Below are 13,821 nucleotides of genomic sequence, written 5' to 3' on the forward strand. Positions count from 1 at the left end.
GCAGACAGGCTGCAAACATGTAGCATTTTTCTTAACCATATTAGCCACGCATCACCTCAAAGCTAGTAGCACAAATGAAAACTGTTGCCATCTGTTTCTTCATCCCACCCAATACGCTGCCACAACTAAACAAACTATACAGTTGCTCTGCACCAACATAAATGAGCCACAGTGCTTGAAGGACCAGATCAAGTAAGCTTTTGTTCAAAAAAAATAAAAACTAGAACAACCCAATCTCTGACTAATTAGGTCCTAGTACTTGATTTTTCAGAGAGGTTAAATAGCCTCAGCTCCCATTGATTTTTGGGGGCTTATCTCCCCAGAAAATGAGGTCAGTTGTTACTGCAGACATGTCAGTTTTGTTCAGTCTCATCTTGAGCAATCACGATATTTATGTCACAATGACAAGACTATTACATTAAAGGAAAATATACATATCTGCAAGAACAACCATTTCCAAGAGAATTTTAGGTTCAGGTTAGTGTGACTTCTATTTCCCTAAAGTAATTGGTAAGTTCATTTTTTGCTTCATTTAAAGCTGATGAATAGGAAGTAGAACATTTTCACTATAAAGAATAAAACTGCTTTTTCAAGATGATTTTCATACAATCGTAAATCTGCTGTCTAAGAACTTATCTCATTGAACAAGCTGCAAATTAATAAGCTATGGCACACTCTCAAAAGTGATACTCATAGAAATAGTGTGGAAGTTTATTTTTCATAATAGAGAAGTTCTTGATTCAGGTGGGTTCTAGATTGGAGAAAAGATATATACGTATTTGCCTACAAGCCCAAATATAAAATATATGGTCTAGAACGTGAATACACTTTGATAACGTGATCATAGAAGAGACAGTATGGTTAAAATAATAGGTAATGATATTCAGTGCCTTCTATTTTACAAATTTTCTGCTGGTTCAAAATCAGTTCAGACAGGTAGTGTCAAAAGAGTTTGCCATCTGACAATTGTGGTAATACATATGAAATAAATTGCTGCTCTCAATCATGTTATAGGATGCTGTCCACCACAGAAAAAATACCAGCACCTGTACTGTTAACTGGTACTCTCCATAAAATCAGAAAAGGTTTATGCTGAAGACAGTGTGCAGTAAATAATGTTTCCCAGGGAAGAATTGGTAGTGGATGGCAATGTGGGCAGCAGTGACCACACTATGATTGAGTTCAGGATCCTGAGGAAAGAAAGGAAGGACAGCTGCAGAGTAAGGACCCTGGACTTCAGAAAAACAGATTTTGACTCATTCAGGGAATTAATGGGCAAGATCTCTTGAGAGGCCCACCTGAGGGGGAAAGGAGTCCAGGAGAGCTGGTTGTATTCTAAAGAAACCTCACGGAGGGTGCAGGAACAAATCATCCTGATATACAGGAAGACTAGCAAGTACAGCATAATAAGATTAAGCAGTCACCTCCAAGAGGCCACGTGGGTGGAAAGCAGCCAGGAGCTGGAGCCAGAGCCCCACATGCTGGGGCAGGAGCCACCCAGCTGAAGTTTCCTCCCTTCCCAGAGTGGCACAGCAGGGACAGGAGCAGGAGAAGGAGTAGCTGCTGGAGGTAGGGGAGCTGAGCAGCACCCAGGGAGCTGCAGCCACACTAGGACCAGCCTGGTCAGTAAGCTCTGTGCGCTGGGGCCAGGCTGGCGGGTGGAAGCAGCCAGGGCTCGGTCCCATGCAGAGCACAATGGAAGCAGCCGTGGACCACGCTGTCTGGGTGAGCTCTCCCTGCTCTCTGCCTAGGGAATGAACCTGCACACAGGGGTGTGCAGGGAGCAGATAATGGCTCTGCCCCAGCCCTACAAAACTGGAGCTCTACCCTTGCCCCAGCCCCATCCCTGTCCCCATGCTGTCTCCACCCCAGGATCCTGCAATCTGCATGTAGACCAGCCAGGAGATGCAAGGGCAGGGCTCCCAGCTGGGGAGGTGGGGAGCTATGTCCAGGGCCAGGGCTGGGATCTTGGGGTGGTCACAGCATGGGGCTAGGGTCTAGAGCAGAGCTGTGATCTGCTCCCTGCACACCCCTGCCTGTGGAACCTACATCCATCACAGGGGAGTGTGGGCAGCAGATCATGGCTCTGACCCAGGCCCTGGTCATAGATTCATAGATTCATAGATGCTAGGGTCAGAAGGGACCTCAATAGATTTCATAGATTTCATAGACATTAGGGCTGGAAGGGACCTCAGAAGATCATCGAGTCCAGCCCCCCGCCCAAAGGGCAGGACGTCAGCTGGGGTCATAGGATCCCAGCAAGATAAGCATCCAGTTTCATCTTGAAGGTGTTCAATGAAGGCGCTTGAATGACCTCTGGTGGCAGGCTGTTCCAGGCCTTGGGGGCTCGGACAGTAAAGAAATTCTTCCTTATGTCCAGCCTGAAACGATCTTGTAGTAGTTTGTGACCATTCGTCCTCGTCATCCCTTGGGGCGCTCTGGTGAACAAACGTTCCCCTAGATACTGGTGGTCACCCCTGATAAACTTGTAGGTGGCCATCAGATCACCCCTGAGCCTGCGCTTTTCCAGGCTAAAGAGCCCCAGGGCTCTCAGCCTGTCATCGTAGGGTCTGCTTCCCTGACCTCTGAGCATGCGTGTGGCTCTTCTCTGGACTCTCTCAAGCTTCTCCACATCCTTTTTGAATTGTGGAGCCCAAAACTGGACGCAGTACTCCAGCTGCGGCCTCACTAAGGCCGAGTACAAGGGGAGAATGACGTCCCGGGATTTGCTTGAGAAGCATCTATGGATGCAAGCCAGCGTTTCGGTCGCTTTACTAGCCGCAGCATCGCATTGCAGGCTCATGTTCATCTTGTGGTCAATGATGACCCCCAAGTCTCTTTCTTCCATAGTGCTAACCAACATAGCACTGCCGAGCCTATAAGGATGCTGCGGGTTTTTTTTCCCAAGGTGGAGAACCTTGCATTTATCGGCGTTGAACACCATCAGATTCTCATCCGCCCACTTGCTGAGCCTGTCCAGGTCAGCCTGGATCATCTGCCTGTCTTCTGGTGTGGATGCTTTGCCCCAAAGTTTGGTGTCATCGGCGAACTTGGCCAGTCTGCTTCTGACTCCAGAGTCCACATCATTAATGAAGATGTTGAACAGTATGGGTCCAAGGACAGAGCCCTGAGGGACCCCACTGGTCACAGGACACCACGATGAGTGACTTCCATCAATTACTACCCTCTGGGTCCGACCCCGGAGCCAATTTTCCAGCCAGTGGATTGTGGAGGACCCAAGGCGACAATTGGCCAGTTTCTCCAAGAGACGATCATGGGACACCAGATCGAAGGCTTTTTTGAAGTCAAGATATATGACATCAATCTCTTCTCCCTTGTCCAGGTGATAGGTCACCTGGTCGTAGAAGGAAATGAGATTGGTCAAGCAAGACCTACCCGCAACAAACCCGTGCTGGCTATCCCTTAAGATGTTGGTGTTGGCCAGTCCATTAAGGATGGCCTCCTTAATAAACTTTTCTAAGATCTTCCCCGGGATAGAAGTCAGGCTGATGGGCCTATAGTTAGCCGGATCCACTTTCCTCCCTTTCTTGAAGATAGGCACCACGTTGGCCTTCTTTCAGTCTTCGGGCACTACACCAGAGCGCCAAGAGTTTTCAAAGATCCGCTCTAGAGGCTGGGCTATGATGCTCGCCAGCTCCTTGAGTACCCTGGGGTGAAGATTGTCAGGGCCGGCTGACTTGAAGGTATCCAGCTTCTCAAGATGTTCCTTCACAAAGTCAGCATTAATGGAGGGCAGGGGATCACCCTCACCCGGACTTCCCGGCCCTGTAGCGGGCACGGGCGTCCCATGGGGCTGATCCTGGGCGTCAGTTGTCAGTTGCCCCATCTGGTTCAGCAGGGGTCCAACGTTGCCCCTGCTTTTCCTCCGGCTCCCCACATATCTGAAAAAGGACTTTTTATTGTCCTTGATGCTCAAAGCTAGCTGGAGTTCAGTTGCAGCCTTGGCTTTCCTGGTCTGCTCCCTACAGGACCGGACCAGTGCAGAATAATCCTCCTTGAAGGTGACTCCCATCCTCCATCCTTTGTAGGCTTTTCTTTTTAGCCTCAGGAGGTCTGCTAGGTCCCTGGAGAGCCAGGGGGGCTGCTGTGCCCTCTTGCTGCCTTTCCTCCGAGATGGAATAGACTTAGTTTGTGCATTGAGGATCGCTCCCTTGAGGAGCAACCACTCTTCTTGAACTCCCCTCTCCCTGTGGTCACAGTCCCTTAGGGCCTCACTGACAAGCCTCCTGAGCTTGTCAAAGTCGGCTTTCCTGAAGTCAAGGACTTGCATGTTGCTGACTGACTTGCCAGCTTTTCGGCGGATGGTGAAGGTGATCAGCTCGTGGTCGCTGTCACCCAGCTTCCCATCGATCACTAGGTCGCCGACTAGGTCCTCCCCAGTAGCCAGCACCAGGTCGAGCAGCGCTTTGCCTCTCGTTGGCCCATAGACTTCTTGAGTCAGGTAGAGGTCATCCACGCACGAGAGGAAGCTCTGCGACCGCTCAGATTTTGCTGAGCGATCCTCCCACGAGATGTTCGGGTAATTGAAGTCACCCATGACAACCATGGTCCTGGAGCAAGCTGTCTCAGCCAGTTCCTGGGCAAACTCCTGGTCTAGCTCAGGACTTTGGGTGGGAGGTCTGTAATAGACTCCCACCATTGTGTCCCCTGTGCCGTGTTCCCCACGGATTTTAACCCAGAGGGTCTCCAGCCGTCCACCCTGGTCGCCAATATCGGCTTGCAGGGACGCGTAGCTTTCCTTAACATAGAGAGCTACACCCCCGCCCCTTTTCTCTACATGATCCCTCCTGTACAGGGTATAGCCATCTATCCCCGTGGTCCAGTCATGGGTGGAGTCCCACCAGGTCTCCGTGATCCCTATGACATCATAATTGTTTGCACTGAGCAGGAGGATGAGCTCCTCCTGCTTATTCCCCAAGCTCCTGGCATTTGTGTACAGGCAGGCAAGTGCCCCCTGGGGGGCTCCTTCCTTGCCCACAGATTTTACCAGGGCTGGGGCTGGGGTGGGCTTCCTTGAGTCATCGAGTCTGACCCCCTGCATAGGCAGGAAAGAGTGCTGGGTCTACATGACCCCAGCTAGATGCATATCCAACCTCCTCTTGAAGACCCCCAGGGTAGGGGAGAGCACCACCTCCCTTGGGAGCCCATTCCAGACCTTTGCCACTCTAACTGTGAAGAAGCTCTTCCTAATGTCCAGCCTAAATCTGCTCTCTGCTAGCTTGTGGCCATTATTTCTTGTAACCCCCGGGGGCGCCTTGCTGAATAAAAACTCACCAATTCCCTTCTGTGCCCCCGTGATGAACTTATAGGCAGCCACAAAGTCGCCTCTCAACCTTCTCTTGCGGAGGCTGAAAAGGTCCAGTTTCTCTAGTCTCTCCTCATAGGGCTTGGTCTGCAGGCCCTTAACCATACGAGTGGCCCTTCTCTGGACCCTCTCCAGGTTATCCGCATCCCTCTTGAAGTGCGGCGCTCAGAATTGCACACAGTATTCCAACTGCGGTCTGACCAGTGCTCGATAGAGGGGAAGTATCACCTCCTTGGATCTATTCATCATGCATCTGCTGATGCACGATAAAGTGCCATTGGCTTTTCTGATGGCTTCATCACACTGCTGACTCATGTTCATCTTGGAGTCCACTAGGATTCCAAGATCCCTTTCGACTTCCGTGCCACCCAGCAGGTTATTCCGTAGGCTGTAGGTGTGCTGGACATTTTTCCTCCCTAGGTGCAGCACTTTGCATTTCTCCTTGTTGAATTGCATTCTGTTGTTTTCTGCCCACTTGTCCAACCTGTCCAGGTCTGCTTACAGCTGTTCCCTGACCTCTGGCGTGTCCACTTCTCCCCATAGCTTTGTGTCATCTGCAAACTTGGACAGAGTATATTTGACTCCCTCGTCCAAGTCACTGATGAAGACATTGAAGAGTATCGGTCCAAGGACTGAGCCCTGCGGGACCCCACTGCCCACATCCTTCCAGGTCGAAACCGATCCATCCACCACGACTCTCTGGGTGTGACACTCCAGCCAATTCGCCACCCACTGGACTGTGTAGTCATCCAAGTCACAGCCTCTTAACTTGTTCACCAGTATGGTGTGGGATACCATATCGAAGGCCTTCCTGAAGTCTAAGTATATGACGTCAACCCCTACTCCTGCGTCCAGACATTTTGTAACCTGGTCATAAAAAGAGACTAGATTAGTCAGGCATGATCTACCTGCTACAAACCCACGCTGGTTTCCCCTCAGCATAATTTTTCCTGCTGGGCTCTCGCAAATGTGAGCCTTGATAATTTTTTCAAAGATTTTGCCAAGGATGGAGGTGAGACTGACTGGCCTATAGTTGCCTGGGTCCTCCTTCCTCCCCTTCTTGAAAATGGGGACCACGTTGGCCCTTTTCCAGTCCTCCAGGACTTGGCCCATGCGCCACGAGCATTCAAATGGTTCTGCGCTATCACCACCCCATGACACCACCCTGTGACCCCAGCTCTGCCTGCCTGTCTCATTCCTGAATACTACTTCCCACCCACCCATGGCCGCATACCACGTAGTGGGTTTTGGTGAGTTGTTGCAGGGGAGGAGAGGAGGGCTGACCTAGCCCACAACAGATCATGAAAACTCCCTATGTAGCCTGCAGGCTCAAATACTTGCCCACCCCTGAATTAGACTGTTCTCAATGGTGGCAGATGACAGAACAACGAGCAATAGTCTCAAGGTGCAACAAGGGAAGTTTAGGTTACATAACAGGAAAAACTTTCTCACAATTACAGTAGTAGAGCACTGAAACAGGCTGCCCAGAAAGACTGTGAAATCTTAATTCCTGGGGTTTTTTAAGACCTGACTAGACAAAGCCTTGGCTGAGATGATCTAGTTGGCTTGATTGCTACTAGCACTGAGCACAATTGGCTCCTCGTCTGCTGACCTGTGAATGGTGGAAGAAATTCAAAAGGTGTCCTGGCTCCAGGATATCATGGAATGTTCTGAGAGAGGGCTGTGTCTGTCCAGTCTCATTTTGGCTATGGTTAATGAGGATCAGTATGGCTTCTTGTTGCAGTAGGGTACCTTTAGTTTATTGCCCTTTGAGGTTGGGAAGAAACACAGAATGACTATTCTTTCTTGCCTTTCATTTCCCCTAAAGTACTTGAGAGACTCAGCCTGGGAGCTTGAAGCATTGTTCGTTATAACTTCTAACTATCCCAGTTGTTATGGAGATGCATGGCTGTGGAAAAGTGAGCCACTTTGTGGTCCCAACACCCATCCTCAAAGACCTGGGAGGCTGGGTCCTTCTTTGTAAGGTGGGACAGAGAGTCTACATCAGTTTCTTGGAGTAAGTTTATTGGACCCTCTGTTTATTATTGGACCCTTAGTTCCTGTGACAAAACTTGAAAGGCCTGGGATTTTGGCTTCTGCTAATTTCTGTGATAATGGTAGGGAAACCTATAGTTATCCTTTCTCCCCTTTGATATCAATTCCTTGCTTTTAGGCTTTTCTACCACATACCAGTCCAGTTTACTCCTGGAATATTTTTACATTCACATTGTTATAATTTTAATAAAAGTGGGAGCATTGGCAAGAGAGTGACTACCACCCTCTTTGCATTCTTATCTGCCTCCTGTCCACATCAAATGCATCAACTAATGTAATTACCAAATAAAAGTTTGTGTTTCCTTGTGCCCTATAATTAATGACTAAGAACCTGAGTCTACCAGAGCTCTGCTTTTGGAACTCCTGTTGACTTCGCTGGGAGTTGTGCACATGGGGTTGGTACAGGATCAAAGCAGAGTGTTTGTTTTTAAGAACCTCAGTATATGTTTGTCTCAGTGCTAGAACAAATAATTTTAGAGAGAAATCCACTCTGTTGGAATCAGGACATTTAATAGATTGTAAAATGCTAATGGAGTGAGGAGTTTAAATGATGTTCAGTATCCCTTTAAAGATATTGACTGCTTTAACAGTGTGTGGTATGGTAATGAGATTTTCAATCTGCATCTAAAGAGAATGTAAAAGAAGTAGCATGGTACTTTAGATAATGGGTAGGTGAGTTTGTAATCAGTATAGCGTGCAAGGGTGCAGCAAAGTGAATGTTATCCTTAGAAATTTTATAAACCAACAATATATAAGCAAGTAGATAGAAGAGTTTATACAGCTCTCACTTTTCCTTTATATTTAAGATAAGTACTGACTCTTGGATGCCCCTGTAGCAAATTGTGATTGTTGTATGCAAACAATGTAACCCTATGAAGCACCACGAGAACACAAGACTACTCTACTGAGCTCTTTACTTCTGCTTTTCAGGTCCTTGGGTGTAGTGATAATAGTTCATCCTGCTTATAAGCCTCAAGGAAAACAGACAATTTAGAAAACATTTTAGTAGTTTTTCCTTTGTTCTTTTTTTGTTGTTGATCAGCCTCTGTTTTTCTTGCCTAGGCATCCAACCAGCCAGGATCTTTAGAGGAGGGCTGTACAAAGAAAACAAATCCAGTGCAACTATAACCTGTATGTAATGGAGAATGCTGCACACTATGACTGAAATGTATACTTGAATAGAAAATGTGGCTTTACAAATTCTTTCCTTTGCCCATAATGAAATATTTCTAGACATTGTCAATAGCTATTCTTATGCCCTTGTATGCAATACTCTCTCAGCCAATTCTGGCATACTCCAGTAACTTTACAGACCTAAGGACAAACAAGTTTCTGAAAATCTTTTTTCTGACAGACTAAAAAGCATACAATTCAATCAGCTTCAGACCACAGCCTTAAAATGCCTGTTTATTAAAAATGTTATTTGCTTTTTCAGATGTTTTTAACTCTCTTGATTTTCCAGCTCAGCTTGCCCCTCTACAGAAGAATGGTCTGAGTGAAGCCAAAGTCTTTCATTCTTTGGGAACTCTCCCAGAATTGCAAAGCATCAAAACATCTTCATGGCTTGTAGCAACGATGGGAGCATGGGTGTTATCAGGGTACCAGCATTTTGCCAAGTTGTCTAGACTTCAGGATTATTATTAATAAAAATTGTTTGTGTGAAAGACAAGCAAGTCAAGATCTAAAAAGATGGGCAGGGAAAGGGGGTGCAGAAACCAGCTGAAAGGTCTTCAATCAGTGAATGTCTTCTAAATCAATTATACTCCTCTTGAAAAGAACTCTTGGTAATCTAACCTGAAAAGAACAACTATTGAGCATATGTGCAACAATCTTCATGGCACCGCAGGTGCACAGTGGGTTGTCCTGGATATACCAGACATGAGCCATGGTACAACCAGCCATGCCACACTGGTAGCGTGGGAACCCACATGCAGGTAAACATTCATCCAGCCTGGTGATGCTGGCATCCCAATTTGGATGAGTGGCAATGCTGACTTTGAGGGAAAGATGCTGCAGATGACCAATAAATGAAAAGGTCTCTCACAAAGGTTGTCTAACTGAGTCATTCAGTTTCTATCAAATATAGTGAAAAGTTGCTGGTTGCTTAGAGTTGGAAAGAAAGTATAGTTCATTGAGGGGTGTGCAGTTTGGCTGGTCTGTCAGCTTTGAGCAGATCCTTTTATAGCCCTAGGTTATGGATGGCTATTAACATTACTGCTGCAGATGGTGGAATGCTGGAATGATGTTAGAGTTGGAGTGAACCATAACTGATTAGGGGACTTGTAGATATTAGCAAACTAACAGATCCTTATGTTATCAGTGTTGTCAGATATAATGGTAACTTCTCCATGTCAGCTAAACCAGATCATATGTAAGTGGCTTGACCTATTTCTCATGTGGGTTTATGCTGAAAATAGTTAAAGACACAATTGTCCTGTCTACATCAGTGCTAGTGCCACTGATACTATCGGAGGAAGTGAAGTCATGGGAAGTTTTCCACAAATGGACAGAGTAGACAAGGCTACAATGTACATGTTATTGATTCTCTAATGAATCCCTTAAGGTCAGATGAGCTCTTGGAATGGAACTGGTGCTGGTATAACCTGGTATAATAATGGGGGGCTAGTATACTGTATTCAAAAACCTGACTCTCCAGGTATTTAGATGGATCAGGGTTGGGACAGGAATGACCAAAATAAATCTAGTTCAGGTCAATAGAAGCCAAAGATATTGCAATCTGGATACCAGTCAGTGGTCTTTCTAAGATGAGCTGGTATTAGCTGTATAATTCTCTAAATCAGCCAAGAGTTATGGGTTTGAAGCATAAATTATTGGGGTGGGTCTATGGCCTGTGTTATGATCATAAAAAAGTAATGTTAGATTTAAAATGTATGACAAAGGGTTTACATTACCAAACAACCACACACCAAATTACACTAGCTGAACTGGAATTCATTGGACATTAAAAGATAAAACATAGCCATGATAATTGGACTACCTACAGGTAATCCCTCCAATTTAGTGTTGGGCTAAATCTGAAAATATTTTACTGCTTCAAATGTGCCATATTTTTTGTGTGAATTGATAGAGGGTTTTATTTAATGTATGCATTTTTTACCTTCTCCTGTAGTGGGGGGGGGGGGGAGGGAGGTAAGGGGAGGTATGGTTTCTTGAGTGCATTTCAACAAACTACTTCCTGTCCTTGCAGTGGCAAAACATTGTTAACATCCTCACCCCTCTGCTTTACCTATGCTGTGAGAGTGTTTGTTGATTGTTTCATTATTATTGGGCCCTGTGCTCTGTAGTTGTGGATGAGGGTTGCTCATTAGGGCTGTGCAAAGCTTCAGACGCTGATTCAATTCAGAGGAGATTCAGCCTGATTCAGTGGCCGAATCTCCGAATCTGAATTGAATCAAGGGACCAGTTAAAAGGTCCAAATTAATTTGAAGCTCTCTGAATTGATTCGTAAAAGATTCAGAGCGCTTCGGTGATTTGGGCAGTCCCCGCCCACTACAGCAGGGAGCTGGACCTGGACACCATGCTGGTAAGTAGGGGGCGGGGGAAGGGGGGCTGAAGGAGGGGTGAGTGGACCATGGGGGGTACCCCTGCCAGGCCCCATTCTCCGCCCACTCCCCCATCCCCTCCATGATTGCCCCGCCAGCCCCAGCTCCCAGTTGTTTAAACAAAGCCCCCACTCACTGGGTGCTGCCAGGTGAGGGGGGGGATGATCCTTGCTGCCTCCCACTGCCCCATGCTGCATGGGGGGGGGGCTCTGCATGAGCCCCCTGGCCCCCCCGCCATGGCTGCCTTGCTTGCCCCAGCTCCTGGCCCTTTAAGAAAAAAAACACAAAATAAAAACCCTGGACTCACTGGCTCCTGCAGTGGTGTTGGGACTTTGGGGGCTCATGCAGAGCCCCCCACATGATGTAGGGCAGTGAGGGACAGTGGGATTGCCCCCTGCCAGGCAGTACCCGATGAGCTCATTTAAAAAAAAAAATTTTTAAGGGCTGGAGCTGGGGTGGACGGGCAGCCATGGGTGGGCTGGGAGAGCGGGGGAGGGGGGTGGTGGTGGTCAGGGAGCTCGTGACATAGCCCCCCCACGTGGTGTGGGGCAGTGGGGGGCAGTGTGGATCACCTCCCTGCCTGGCAGCACCTGGTGAGTTGGGGCTTTTTTTTTCCAAAGAGCCGAGAGCTGGGGCAGGTGGGGCAGCCATTGATAGTGAGCGAGAGATAGGGCCTGTGTGTTCAGAGATTCAACCAATTCAGCAGCAGCCGAATCTCCAAATCAGATTCAGTCAAATTGATTCGGGACAGTGATTCAAATCAACAAATCAAATCAAATCACTGTCCCCCTAATCAGCTGAATCCGAATCCAAAGCGAATACTAGCCACTTCGCACAGGCCTACTGTTCATGTAGTTTTAAGACGAGGTTAGATAAGTGCTTGGCGACACCCTATACTGCATTCTGCCTAATTTCTATAGGATACCATAAATACAGATGATCCTGCTTGAGCAGGACTAGATCAGTGATTCTGACGGTGTGCTGCAAAAGCAATAGAAGTGTACTGCAAGATCCCCTTGTGTGAGGAAGCGAATGCTCTCCTCCCCTGCCTGGTACCCTGCACCTGCCCAAGCTACTTCAGCAGCACCTGCAGCTGCTCCTCTGGGGACTGCACTGCTGCCTTCTCCGACCCTTTCCTGCCCCCAGGACCAGATGAGTGGGGTGGAACTGGCCGAATCAGACCCATGGACCCCACCCCTTTCCTATCCTCCTATCCCCATATACCTTATCCAGCAGCTGCTCTTGCCAGTATGGGATGCATGCTGTGTGCAGTGTGGATCCAAGACCAATGGGAATAGACACCACGTGTTGCAGACTGGCCAGAGCATCAGCTACATTCCATGCGGTGACCATCCCAGCTGGACTGTCCCTCATGTGGTGCCTGCTTCAGCCAGTCTAGGACCCTGCTGCTGCACTCAGTGTCTGGGAGCGTTATGTGCAGTGAAGGTCCCAGACTCATGGGAGTGGACACTGCATGTGGTGTGTGTCCTAGAGCTTGTGCTGTGTGTAGCACAGTCTAGTCAGGATGACCAGTGCATGAAGTGCAGCTGTCATTCCAGCCAGACTGTGCTGCATGTGGTGCCCATTTTTGCCACTCTGGGATCCACACCACATGCAAATGTGGGTCCCAAAACAGCTGGAGCAGCTACTGGATCAGGTATGGTGCGGGATGGGGAGGCTGAAAGGGAAGGGGTCCATGGGCCCAATCTGGACCAGGTCTGCACCATGGGCATGTGCCCTACCTCACATGATCATTGGCTGGATCTGGCTTGAAGGTCATATGTTTGACACTCCTGCTGTAAAATATAGTCAATACATTTTCATATTTAAAAAATGAAACAACTTTAAAAGTGTCAAGGTTTCCCTGAAATATTTGAAAACTGAGTCCAGCAGTTTCATGATAATGTGTGAAAAAAATCACATTAAATAAATACAACCAAATAAATAAAATAAAGTGCAACCAAATTTTCAGGTGTAGCAGGGAATGGGGTTGTGCCCTGTTTTACTACTTTGATGTGTAAAGAAGGTACTTTTGATCAAAATGAACAAACAACAACAAAACTTCTTTTTAGTTGAATCAATAAAGTTCACCATTAGTTGAAAGAAACATGTCATTCAATGTGAAATAAAATACAGTTCCCACCACTTAAAATGTCAATGGCTAACATGGGCAACCATTTACATCTGGCAAATAGCCGTAGTCATATTCTGTCTCATCTGGTAGATCTCAATAATAATGGGATTGCTTACAGCCTTACACTATGTTAAATGCACTGGCTATTTCATGTAAACTTGATTCTTTTGCCCAGTTTCACCCCGAGCTGTAATCTTACCACCCACCAACCTGTGAGATCAATGAGCCTGCAATAAGCAGTGAGGGCAATGTTTCATTTGGGTTTTTAAAATAAAAACAAGGGGCACCTATACATGAATGTGGAGGCTGCTTGCGTGTTGGAGCAGACTCATTTAATTGATTAATCGTGTCTGCTGGAGCGTGGCAATTACCATACTCCAGCACAGTGGTGATACATAGGAGGTGCATGCGAGTGCACGTGCACCACCTGAGTGTGGCGGTGCACCCCTACAAAAAAGCACCGCCAACAATGTCAGTGGCACCTGCAGGCAGTCGCCATTCACCACTCCCCACCCTCACCACCGACACTGCCAGTGGCATTTCTGGGCAGTCAGTGATCGCTGCTGGTCACCGCCGATGCTGCTGGCAGCGTCTACAGGGGGTCGCCGACTCCTGGTTGGCAATCACCCCCCCTTCAACAGCACGGCCAGCATCTGTGGGAGCTCACCACTTACTACCACTGCGCTCCTGCCGCTGCTGCCATGCTCCTGCTGCCACTGCTGCCAGCTCCAGCGCCGCTGTGT

This window comes from Alligator mississippiensis, chromosome 5 (assembly GCF_030867095.1).
Source record: "Alligator mississippiensis isolate rAllMis1 chromosome 5, rAllMis1, whole genome shotgun sequence".
Lineage (NCBI taxonomy): Eukaryota > Metazoa > Chordata > Crocodylia > Alligatoridae > Alligator > Alligator mississippiensis.